This window comes from Epinephelus fuscoguttatus, linkage group LG17, assembly GCF_011397635.1.
Source record: "Epinephelus fuscoguttatus linkage group LG17, E.fuscoguttatus.final_Chr_v1".
NCBI classification, from domain to species: domain Eukaryota; kingdom Metazoa; phylum Chordata; class Actinopteri; order Perciformes; family Serranidae; genus Epinephelus; species Epinephelus fuscoguttatus.
Genome location: NC_064768.1, coordinates 28,699,862 through 28,712,618, shown reverse-complemented (window position 1 = coordinate 28,712,618; position 12,757 = coordinate 28,699,862).

Sequence of the window (12,757 nt, the reverse complement as noted above, 5' to 3'; positions counted from 1 at the left end):
TGCTGTTATTTTCTAATCTCCTCTCACAGCTGATATTCGAGTGACCTCTTTATATAAATATATGGTTATCTCTGATATACAGTAGAGATAATGGTAAAAACGATTTGTGACAGATCACATAGTTAATTGTTTCTTTATCAAACGGATTATCTAACCACCACAGGCTTATCAAACCTCCCCTTAACACCTTATAGTCCTTACAGTGTCAGGTCATACACAACAGATTGCGTCAGTTGCCTTATTGCTGTCTCTCTGCAGATAACCTCAAAGACCCCCTGAAGACACATTTTTTCCCCACTAAAAAGTTACATTTTATTGTTAAATTTCTTACATTTCCATTCACTCATTTCCCCTGATTGAAATAAAATGCAGTATTTAAAAATATGTGAATATTTTTCATTTTATTCTTGCTGGACACAAGATGTCTCCCACCTCACCGAAAAATCTCCACATCACACTTGTTTAAGCTGCATATTGGACCATGATTGGCTTCCGGTTGTGATGTAACAAACTCATGCTTGTAGGTAGATGTGTGAAAGCCAGATTTAAAGGTCCCCTGTGGGGTTTTAAACAATCAACTGATCACCAGGTGGCAGTAACATGCCCAAATATACAGCAATGCAGCACTAAAGACAGGGCAGAAGAAGGCTGCAAGCAAATAAACATGGATGTAAGCAAGCAATGCTGTTGAGGAGGGGAATGCACTCAACACACTTCATAGTCCTTACATTTTGGTGAGTAATACTAATTGTAAACATAACTTTTGTTTGTTTAAAAGCAAACTCCACGGGACACCTTTTAAGCCTGGTATACATTTTTGCAATTTTGGGCTGTCTGAGATGAAAGATGGTAAAAGAAAAGTGGCGATATTTTTGGGATCAAAGTTTGACAGTGTCAGAAATTTGGGATGATCATCTCACCGTGTGACTGCTGTTATGACCTACATCTACCAGCCAGCCAATAGAAATGCAGTATGAAATGACGCACTTGTGCTAAACCCAAACAAACAGTCAAATAGCAGCTTCCCATGGAGGCAAAACATGCTAAAAGAAGTGTGTGGGATTCCAGCAAGGAGGAAAACCTTATCGAGCATTGCCTGTATGATGTGTCCTCCGGCTCTTCCCATGATCACATCAAGAAGGACAAAGCACGGAAGGAAATAGTGGTCGAGTTGCAGCTGCCAGATGAGCAACCTAGCAGATAGCAAACACATACAGACACACCACAGTATACCACAGCTGGAGAAGTAATAACCCATGCAGCATCCTTGCGCACTCCGTATGGGAAGCTACTGTATCGTATGTTGTAGCCAGCGATTCAGTAGGTGCTGTCAGCTTGAACTAAACTTATAAGACCGCAGCAGCACTAACCACTATTTTTTATGTCAAGATATATTTGAGTAACCACTAGGCCTAGAACAAAGTCACCTCCCTGTGTGTGTGTGTGTGTTGTAATCAGAGCTACTGGAACAGTAAATGGACTTGCATTTTGTATATTGCCTTTCTAGTCTTCCAGCCACTTAAAGTGATAGTTCGGGTTTTTGGACATGAAGTTGTGTGAAACGCTGACCATCTGTAGCTCTGATGTGACCGTGTCACTACTCTCAGCGAGCCTCCTGCTCTGAGAAATCGCCTGTAGCTTACCGGAGAAAAAGTAGTTCTGAAGATGTACGGGGGGACACGTAACCAAAAGGTTTTAAGCTACAAAAAAGAGATGCCCAAAGAGAGATATATTACCTAATACCAGTCTATATAACGATGTCTGTAACTGATTGTCTGTAAAACAAAATGTTTGATTGAACTAATAGCCTGTTGTGTTGTGGAGAGTACATTATACGCGGCCTTGTTTTACCGTAGGCATTTAGTTTAAATATTAGGCTATATATTATATATATATTAGGCTAACTGCTAAATCCGTGACATGAGTAATCAATCACATAGAAATGTGAATTCATATGTGATTATGACCAGTCTCTGCTTTGTTCTGGTGGTGGGTTAGCCAAAGTTGCCTATGGGTTACATCTGTAACAGGAAACCGATGGAATTGGGAGCCGGCGATGTTTTTATTCCCACAGTTGTGGAAATCACAAGTTGGCACAATTTTGGTATTCCTCTGTTTACCTACAGCAGCTGACGAGGGTGTGTCATGAGCCTGAGCCGGTGTTTGCGCTGTAGTAGTAGGTATGTATAGGGCTAGTACATCTTTTTCCTCACTAATAATAGCCTACTGGTTCTCTGTTGGAAACAGCCAATTAAGTTTTCGTTAGCCGTTGCTATCCTGCGCACCTGCACGGCATGGTGGTGAACTGTCTTATTGATTTCTGTTGCCGTGCTGTCATGCGGGCCTGCACGGTGGAGTGATACTGGCCAGAAAATAGTCCCAGTTGATAGCAAGGTCTGATGTAATGCGGGGATGTTTTAAAATTATTGAAATAGTCTAACAAAACACATGCATACTTTTTTGTAGCTTAAAACCTTTTGGTTACGTGTCCCCCCGTACATCTTCAGAACTACTTTTTCTCCGGTAAACTACGGGCGATTTCTCAGAGCAGGAGGCTCGTTGAGAGTAGTGACACGGTCATATCAGAGCTACAGATGGTCAGCGTTTCACACAACTTCATGTCCAAAAACCTGAACTATCACTTTAAATTGCTTTTATACTACATCACATTCACCCATTCACACACACACATTCATACACTGGTGACCGAGGCTTCCGTACAAGGTCCCAGCTGCCACCTGCTGTTGACCAATCACTTGCACAGAGCAACTGGGGTTCAGTATCTTGCAGTATCTTGGGGTGTCCCAGACTCTGAATCATGGATATTCTTTGAATGGCACATACAGCTCCTTTAAGTTGAACACAGAGATAATTCTTCAGCAGGCAGATGTTAAAATAAATATTTCAAATTTCAAACTTTGTGCAGTGAAGATCAAAGATCAAGTGAAGGACCAATAAACAGAGTACATTTTTGAATGTAGGTGGACTTTAAAGCCTGACCTCAACCAAAGAGTGACCCTAAACAGGATGCTGAATATGTTGACTTTATAGTGGCATTATAATCAACAGTGGGGCCTCTAAAAATCATCATGACCACAATACAGGCATGATGGAAACAGGAAGTTGTAACACAAATATTTCTCAAATGTGACTATCATTGAAAACTGAGAATTGATAGGAGCTCAAACTCATCGTGCTGGGTGTCATTACTGCTGTTTATTCATGTCAGCATGGGAATTAAACACCCGGGCTCTTTATTTATTCAACAAAGCTTCAGACCAAAATTTCCACTGGACCACTGATGAGTTGTTTCCAGATGCTGTCCAATAAAGAATTATCATCTTTACAGGTTTTTCTGCACATTTGAAATGGAATTGTCGTTTAAGTCTTAAATTGAGGATTTTATTATTGATCTGTCTTTTTTAAGACATGTTGTTGTATGATGACGCAAATAAAAAATGACGATCACTGAGAGCATAGAGCGCTCACCTAGCAAGTGTTTTCCTTATTAGAGCCCCTGTAATTTGATGCTTGGTAGTCAGACTTGCCATCTAGATAGCTGGTGGAGCATAAATCAGAAGGCTGTTCTCATGCTATGTTTGTACGTATACAGACAAAAAGTAATGCACCAGAATTCATGTATAACCCACGTAATTATGAATGCTGAGATTGCGTGACAAATGCACTAACAGGAGTACAAAAGGAGTACAAAAGGAAGCGGTATGAAGAGTGAAAGTCCATGTAAGGAGTCAGAACGGAGTGATTGGGTCAAACAAACACACAACATTTTCGCAAGAGACCGGTGTTCGTGTCCCGTATGAAACCAAGTGAACTTTGAGTTATTTTAAGGTACTTCGTCAAGTCATTGTGTTACATTATGTACGTAAGTTTATGATGAGTTCGTATGTCATGATGCTCAACCATGATTGTTTTCCTAAACCTAACTAACGTTAATTTACGCTAGGTAAAAAACTTGAAATTAAATATGTAACATGACAACGTCCACCTATGATTCTTTTTCTAAACCTAACCTACAAACTTACTGTGAAGTACAGAACTTTGCATCAATTACATAACATTACAACACCCAACCATGTTACTTTTCCTAAACCTATGTAACTTTACTCCCCTAAATCTATCCTACATAACTTAACGTAAAGTATGTAACATGATGACGTTCAACCAGGATTCTTTTCCTAAACCTAGTCTACGTAACTTTACATTATTTTACACTCAACCATGATTCTTTTCCTTTTATCGAATCTGCAAACTTTACGTAAAGTACGGAACTTTACATTCAATACATTACGATGCCCAACCATTATTCTTTTCCTAAACCTTACATACAAATTTTACGAAAAGTACGGAACTTTTCATTCAGTACGTAACGTGACAATGTCCAACTATGATTCTTTTCCTAAACCTAACCTAAATAACTTTACTCTCCTGAACCTAACTCATGTAGCTTTATGTTAAGTACGCACTCTACCTTAAGTACGTAATGTGACAATGCCAACCACGATTCTTTTCCTAAACCTAACATGCGAATTTTACGAAAAGTACAGAACTTTATATTCAGTACATAATGTGACAACGCCGAACCATGATTCTTTTCCTTATATCGGACCTACGGACTTTATGAAAAGTACGGAACTTTACATTCAGTACATAACGTGACAAGGCCAAATATGATTCTCTTCCTAAACTTAACCCAAATAACTTTACTCTCCTTGACCTAACTCACAAGTGTGTAATGTGACAATGGCAACCACGATTTTTTTCCTCAACCTAACATACAAACTTGACGAAAAGTACAGAACTTTACATTCAGTACATGACAGTGCCCAACAATGATTCTTTTCCTAAACCTAACCCAAATAATCTTACTCTCCTTAACCTAACTCACATAGCTTTATCAAAGTACGGACTTTACCTTAAGTACGTAATGTGACAACGCCAACCACAATTCTTCTGCTAAATCTAACATACAAGCTTTGCGAAAAGTATGGAACTTTTCATTCAGTACATAACATGACAATGCCCAACTATGATTCGTTTCCTAAACCTAACCCAAATAACTTTACTTTCCTAAATCTAACCTACATAACTTAACACTAAGTGCACAACATGACAACGCTCAACCAGGATTTTTTTCCAAAACCTAGCCTGTGTAACTTTACGTTAAGTCTGTAGCATGACACCACCCAACCGTGATTCTTTTCCTTATATCGAACCTATGAACTTTACGTAAAGTATGGAACTTTATATTCAGCACATGACAATGCCCAACCATGATTCTTTTCCTAAACCTGACATACAAACGTTACGAAAAGTGCATAACATGACAACGCTCAACCAGGATTCTTTTCCGAAACCTAGCCTATGTAACTTTACCCTCCTCCTACACATCTGTGGGAACCAACACATTCGGGAGTACATAAAAAAACGGGAAGCGTCCCTAATTTTTTTTCGTTTTGTTTCACAACCCTCTCTCTAAACTTTATTACACAATCAGCTGTTTGTTTGCAGTTCCCTCCATCCCCAAAATGTACCACTCATTTGCCCTCATCTCACGCATATGCACACACAAACACACACACACAAGTTAGTGGCGGACATGTTGCTGCATACTTATAACACATTATAACAGTGAAAGCCATGATGAGGCTGTCATCGCTAAAGCCAGGAGATCGGCAAACAAGCAGCGCTGCCTTCAAACCAGCAAAGAAGATAGAACAACCACCCGGGAGGAGGAGAGGAGTGGACAAACACAATCTACTCGGAAATGTTAATCATCTTCCCAAGGTGAAAACAGCTTTGCCCTTGTCAGCTACATGTGACATGCATGTGTGCACACATGAGTTAATTACATGAACCCTAAATCATGCTACATAATGAAGAACGTGACTCTCAGTAGCACTAATTTCTGGACAAGGGAAGAATCAATTCATTTTTTGGTTGGGACTGACAGACGACAGACACACAGACGACCTCCTAATCTTTTGTAAAACTCATTCTGAACATTCAACACCTTATTTGATTGGCCATATTTGAAGCAGTGCTGTGGATGATATTGTGGTTAGAGGACATTTCCACAAAAAAAAAGCAAGCCCTCTTCGATGAATCCCCTCATTATGGTCAGTTGTGGTGATGATGGAAGGTAGAGTGATAAATGAGGAGAATGGAGCTGTTTTGTGGAACATGGTGTGATGTGAATGTGGAGGATAATGATGCCGGAGAAAAGGCCATGAGTTTGCCTGTGCACAGTCTGAATTTAATAAGACATCACTGCATCACATTCTGGCATAAAGGGATGTGATTATTTTTTTATCTTGGAGAACTGAGGAACAACAAATGAGACTGGAATAATTGTTCATGTTGAGGGTTAAAGATGATGGTGGTGTACTTCTGTTAATTATGCTCAATAAAAGACAGCTCATGTTGGATGCAGGTTCACAGTGGTCACCAAATTCCTAATTAGAAAACAAAGCCTAATATAAACCTCAAACATTGTGTATTTCCATTGATTTTGTACAAACACGCTCTCTAATGGTAACTTATTGACTGATGAATGAATAGATGATGTCATCATGGTGCCGCTTTTCAGTGTTGAATTCTTGGCAGACTCTGTGGGTTCACTGAGTGTTTATTCTGTGACATTTCATTCATAAATGTCTGCTTTTAAGGCTTCCAGCAGTGAATCAGGAAATGTGCCCGTATCCCAGTGAAATCACCATGGTTGCTGTCGTCGTCGGTTCCTGGGGAGCAGCACCACAATTTGTTTCTACATGACATAATTACTTTAGTCTCTCTCTGCTGCTCAGCTCCAGGGAATATTGAGCTGTACATTATTGAAGACACATTTATGATTTTCTGTTTCAGGTAAAGTTCGTTGAAAATTAAAGCTGCTATAACCAATATTTTGATATTAACAATGTATCAAAAGACTACTCTTTTGGTTCATCATCACTAATTTTATCTCCAATTCCAGCTATCAAAGGCGGCTGTTTTCGGCAAAACACTTTCGTTAACCCACTGTAGCTTACCTAGAGCCGCCAAGGGGTGACAACTAGCCTATTTGAAGAACAATGAACATCTAAAGCCTAGTTCACACTACACAATTTGCAGTGCGATTTTGACGTCGCAGAGGATCTTGAGAGCCACCTTGGGTCGGAGGTGAGTCGGCAGATAGTCTGCCACGACGAGTCCTCATGTGTGATCAAGCCTACGAGCAAGTCACCCCCCCTCGTCTGTGACTGGGACTGGATATCTGGCATGCTTGAAAACTGGAGAAGTCTGACACGACTGATGAAGAGCATCAGCCAATGAGAGGCGGGATACGAAAGAAATGTGAGGAGGACAAGCCGCAGGGTTGCCACTTGCCAGGTCCGCTTATTAGCCACGACTTTGGGCTTGTTTCTAAAGTGGAGTTGCTTATTTGGGCTCGCTCTCTAAACGTCACTTTTCTCTCTATATATATCCGTCTAATAAGTTATTTAAACACATGATAGTCACTTCTTTTGGGCTTGTTTCCATAGCCCTGGTTGCTTGTTTCTCTCCCAAGATCTGGCAACACTGACAAGCCGGCAAGCAACAACACTAATGGCGGCGTCCACAGGATCACGGCGAGCGCGTTGTGTTTGGACCCAGGCCCTGGAGGCAGATCTGATTCAACAGTGGGAAAAATATCCATGCCTTTACGATGTGTCGTCTCCAAGTTTGGTGACGTCACCGCATTATCTGGGGCTCTGTCTGCGAGGGCTCAGTGGAGAAATCTTGTGGTGTGCACACACAGGTCATAACGCAGTTGGCGAGACTCTTGCTAACAGAAACACACTCAAAAGATTGCGATAGTCTCCACGACGCAAAATCAGGGTGAAAATTGTGTAATGTGAACTAGCCTTAACACATCTATACAGGAAAGCTGAAACACTGGGTTGAATAATCAATTAGGATAACTCGATTGTTTCAGTCATTTTTTAAGCAACATAGTCACATTTTTAGTGGTTTCAGCTTCTTAAATGTGAGAATTTGCTGCTTGTCTTTATCATTTATGAATGTAACTAAAGAATCTTGGGTTTTGGACTGCTGGTTGGACAGAAGAAACAAACTAAAGACAGGGGAAATTGTTATGACCATTTTTCACAATTTTTTTTGACATTTTGTAGAGTACACAATTAAGCAATTAATTGCGAAAATAATCAGCTGATTATTCAATAATGGAAAATAATTGCATAGCACATTCAAACAGGATTACTGTTGGAAATGAAACCGTAACTGCAAAGGAACATCAGATAATTAGAAAAAGAAACCAAAGTGGTTCCTTAACTCTCATACTGACATAGTTTTCAACTCCCCTATATTCATCAACAACATAAGCAAATATCTGAAATTCAGTTGTGGCTTTTGGTTTTCAGTGGCCCATCTGACCGGCCCTATGAAAATTTTTTTGGGAGCACCACTGGCTACCTGCCCAGCCCCAAAGCACACTGACAAAGCTAGCAACTGGTGAACATAATGGAGCGTGTCGCCACTAAAAAGATGGATATTTCCCTCAGGAGCTGAAGGAGAGCAAAACAGAACTAAGAGAAAAGTGAATGTTGTAATTACATTCAACAGATGGCCAGAAACACAACTCCAGTTGGATGATAATGTCGCTCTATACCTGCGGGACGTGTATCTGAGCAACTAACAAGTTTGCCATTTCAACTTTATAAGGTGATAACACTGAATATCAGTGTTGTGTTTACAGCTTGTTTAGGCTGCCCCCAAGAAGCACAGGTTTAACGGATACTTTGCTGCCAGGTTGTGTGTCTTGTGTGTGAATTAAATGGCTTTTCATTTCAAGGTTTTTGATGTGGGCATGACATCAATCAGGGTCAATGACTGGCAATACTGTAACTTTGGTTTAAAGTTATTGTCTTAGCAGTGTGATCAGTTGGTTAATATCGTTCTCATACATGTGTATTGCAATAAGTACAATAAGTGTTCATATTCTTGATCATTCACCAAAACTATACCCAGTTTGCAGCGGATTACAGAGAAAACAGATTTCTTTCTTCACTCTCACTTTGCGTACAACCTGCTTATTCAGGGACTGCTCTCCATTTCAACCCCGTCATGGGCAGCATGTGGTAGGTCAGCTTTCCTAAATACAGTATATTTTATAAACCCATTATTAGCCAGCAAATTCAATTGTGCCAATGTGTCACGGTGCCAAGTCTGCAGAGGACTGCTGAATGGGAGCTTGATATAAAGTCTTGAACCTCTGGGAAGCTGGTAATTGAAGCATACAGGCAGAGAGGAAAGAGAAAGGCTCCAGCTCAGATTGAAATCTTTCTTTTTATTTATTTCATTTCAGCGTTTTTCAGCTCTGCCGCAAGAAAAAGAAATCATCATCAAGGCTTAGGTAAAAATAGGCGTCTGTATTTGTTTGTTCTTCTCAAATCACTTTTAGTCTTCCCAACCTTGATTAAAAAAAAAGAAGTCTGGCACATTTGCAGGAGGGTAAATGTAGTGGATTTATTTGCAGCTATGAGTCTACTCTGAAATACTTGGTCTTGTCAGACAACATGATTGTTACAGTAAAAACCTGTGGACAGAGGGTAGGATGTGCTCAGTATTTTGTTTAAACAAAATTTCTTACTCCTTTACAGTGGGTTACCAAAAAGCTGAAATTAGTAATCACCTCAAAAATTAATCACCACACCACAACCAGAGCCAAGGCAGGGTGAAATTACACCAGGACTGTAGAGGCGAGACCATAATGACTATTAGTAAACCTCTACTACATGCACATGCACAGGCAACACACACATAGGTAGACATGTCTTCCTGTTGCAATTCTTTGAGAAGCAACTGATTACCTGTGAAGGCCTCCCAAACACCTCTGAATCAGAAGCATGGAGTTCCCTGACTTGTTTAATTATACAACCACTACATGTGTTTGGCAGCCAGATGGACAGTGAAGAACAGCCCAGATTCACATCACCAGACGCATCAATCTTAGGTGTGTGAGGGGAAGGTGTGGGAGACGGGGCTGAGATGTTCCATTTGACCCGACAGTGGGTGATGGATGTTGGGGAAACTCTGATGCCATGTCGGGGCGTGACATGTTTGGTCTACAGTTTAAAAAGACCAAACTCAGGCAGACGAGGAATAAATCTTAAAATAAAAATTCACTCAAATTTGCATGCAGTATGTCACTCCTCTGGCCAGAGTTCAGTTCCTGTCAGCAGGGTTGGCCTTCCAACACAGAGGCTGTGATTTAATGCAGCAGTGTAAGTGCTGCAAAATAAATCTAATGGGTCAAGAGGTAATTAAAGGTTCAGTGTGTAGGATTTAGAGGGCATCTATTGACTAAAAGGAAATATAATATTCATAACTATATTTTGATTAGTTTATAATCAGCTTCATTTCTATGGGGGGGCTGGAGCCTATCCCAGCTGACATTGGGCAAGAGGCGGGGTACACGCTGGACCATAGACCGCGGAACCGGGGGGGCCAGGGGGGCCATGGCCTGGGTAACTTTTGTACTCTGACACAGAGGGTTGCATTGGGATTGGGTCCCACCAGGTCCCCATTAAACAGTAGAAGAAGAAGAAAAAGAAGAAGAAGAAGATGTAGCCTAGCGACAGGATGTCAACACAGGAACTTGGTGCACATGCATGAGCATTTCCACTCCATATTTATTCATAAATGGACAAATATGCCCTGAACCAGCTTTCATACCAATTTGCCGCTTGCTCCACCTGTCTGTCTGTCTGTCTGTCTGTCAGCTCCATCTGTCATGAGACAAACATGAAAGAAGACGTGCAGTTTATTGTGTTTCACCAGCGACGAGCTGTCATTACGCGCAACTATTACGCACGTCTGCAAATTGAAAATTATGGCCCCCCCTTGTTCAGATGCGTTCCGCGGTCCATGCGCTGGACAGGTCACCAGACTATCACAGGGCTGACGCATAAGGCCCGTTTCCACTGAAGAAGTTCCTGGTACTATTTGGGGGCAGGAAGGTTCCTGTAAAGTTACGGGCTCTGGATGTGACGTAATCGTTGCGCGTCCTGATGTTAGCTTTGCTGCTGCTGTTAGCTGTCCCTATCAGCTGATGCTTTCTAGACATCGTGATTTCCCAAAACTGAATACATACCACACATATCAACACAAAACTGCTTTGCTAGCTCAATCATGTTGTAACTAAGATATCCGCTAGAAAATTATTTTTTTTACGGGCAATTTAGTGAATTTTTTTACATGGCGGCGGAAGCTATATGAACGAGCTAACCCTCGTCTGCTGAGTATTAAAAATGCCGGCTATTTTGTTGCTTTCTGTTGTCGTCACATCCCTCCTTGAGTATATCCAATCAGCACCAAGTAAATCCCAAGCCCCAGACAGGAGTCTTTCAGGGCTGTTCTGAGTACTCCGAGGCAGGGACTTGTTTAGCCCCTGTAAAAGTTACGAAACTCTGTCCTTTGGGGGTGGTTCCTGCAGTAGAGACACGCACCAACGGCCCCGGCCCCATAAAATTACCCCGACGTTCCTGCGGTGGAAACAGGCCTATAGAGGCCCCCTTTTATAGGACAACGATTTCAACTGAAAACGGTAAACTTTAACAGCGTTTTGGCCGATCGTTTACACGACAGCAACGTTTTGGGTGCCTGAAAACGCAACGTTTTGAAAACGGGTTCCTGAATGCAAATTTTTGGAAACGGCAGCATCTCCGTTGTCATGTAAATTTGCAATATGCAGTTCCTCTGAAAATGGAGACTTTTCGCACATGTGCATTACGGTTCCAGTCACTAGGCATGCTGACCGTCACAACAACAATGCCAAGCTCTGTTTGTGCTGCTCACCCTGTTGATTTGAAGTGAAGTGTAGATCTGTTACCGTAGCAACTCCACCTCGTCATCCATCCAGGCAAAGTTATCTGTGCATGCTTTCGCCAGTGTGTCTTCTTTGTTTTGGTTTATAATCACTGCATTGTAGAGGAAGGCGCTTCAGCACAGGCACATGGCGTCATGCCATGGTGTTGCTTTGCAAATTTACACTGCCACCCATTGGCCTGGCGTGCATACTACAGCGTTTCCAGTAGATTTTGCGGCTCCGTGTGAATGGGGATTGTTTCAGTAACGAATATTTATTTATGTTTTTCTCCTTGTGAAATTCTGTGAATTTTTTTGGCTGCATGCAGCAGCTTCGAGCTCGCTCTGTCCATAGGTCGGTCAGTCCACAAAAATTTCCCTGCCCTTTGGCAGCCATGGTTTATGTCTAGAAGGCTGAGAATTTGGCATGAACATCAAGTGCGTGTGTGTGTGTGTGTGTGTGTGTGTGTGTGTGTGTGTGTGTGTGTGTTTATGGTCATGCAAACTGGCTAGAAGTGGGGATAGTGGGAGTGGCCTATAAGAAAGGGCGTATATCCTCTAAATTAATTTACATACCGAATTTTATAGAAACACACACACAGATAGAAAGACACACACACACACACGTCATTTTGCCACATTCTCATTTATAACTCAAGAACCAGGTGCTGTAGGGAGGCATCACTGTGCTACAGACAAGTGTCATGTCTTGTCAAGTTTTGTCCTCTCATTTCAGTTCTGCATTTCCTGTTTTGTTTTGATGTGTTGCACCTATGTCTCATTGTCTTCCCTCTCCTCATGTATTTAGTCTGTGTGCTCCCTCCTCTCAGTGCCAGTTCGTCTCAGTAGCTCTATTAGGTCACGTTCCCAGTGTTGTGACTTTTGCTGTTTTTGG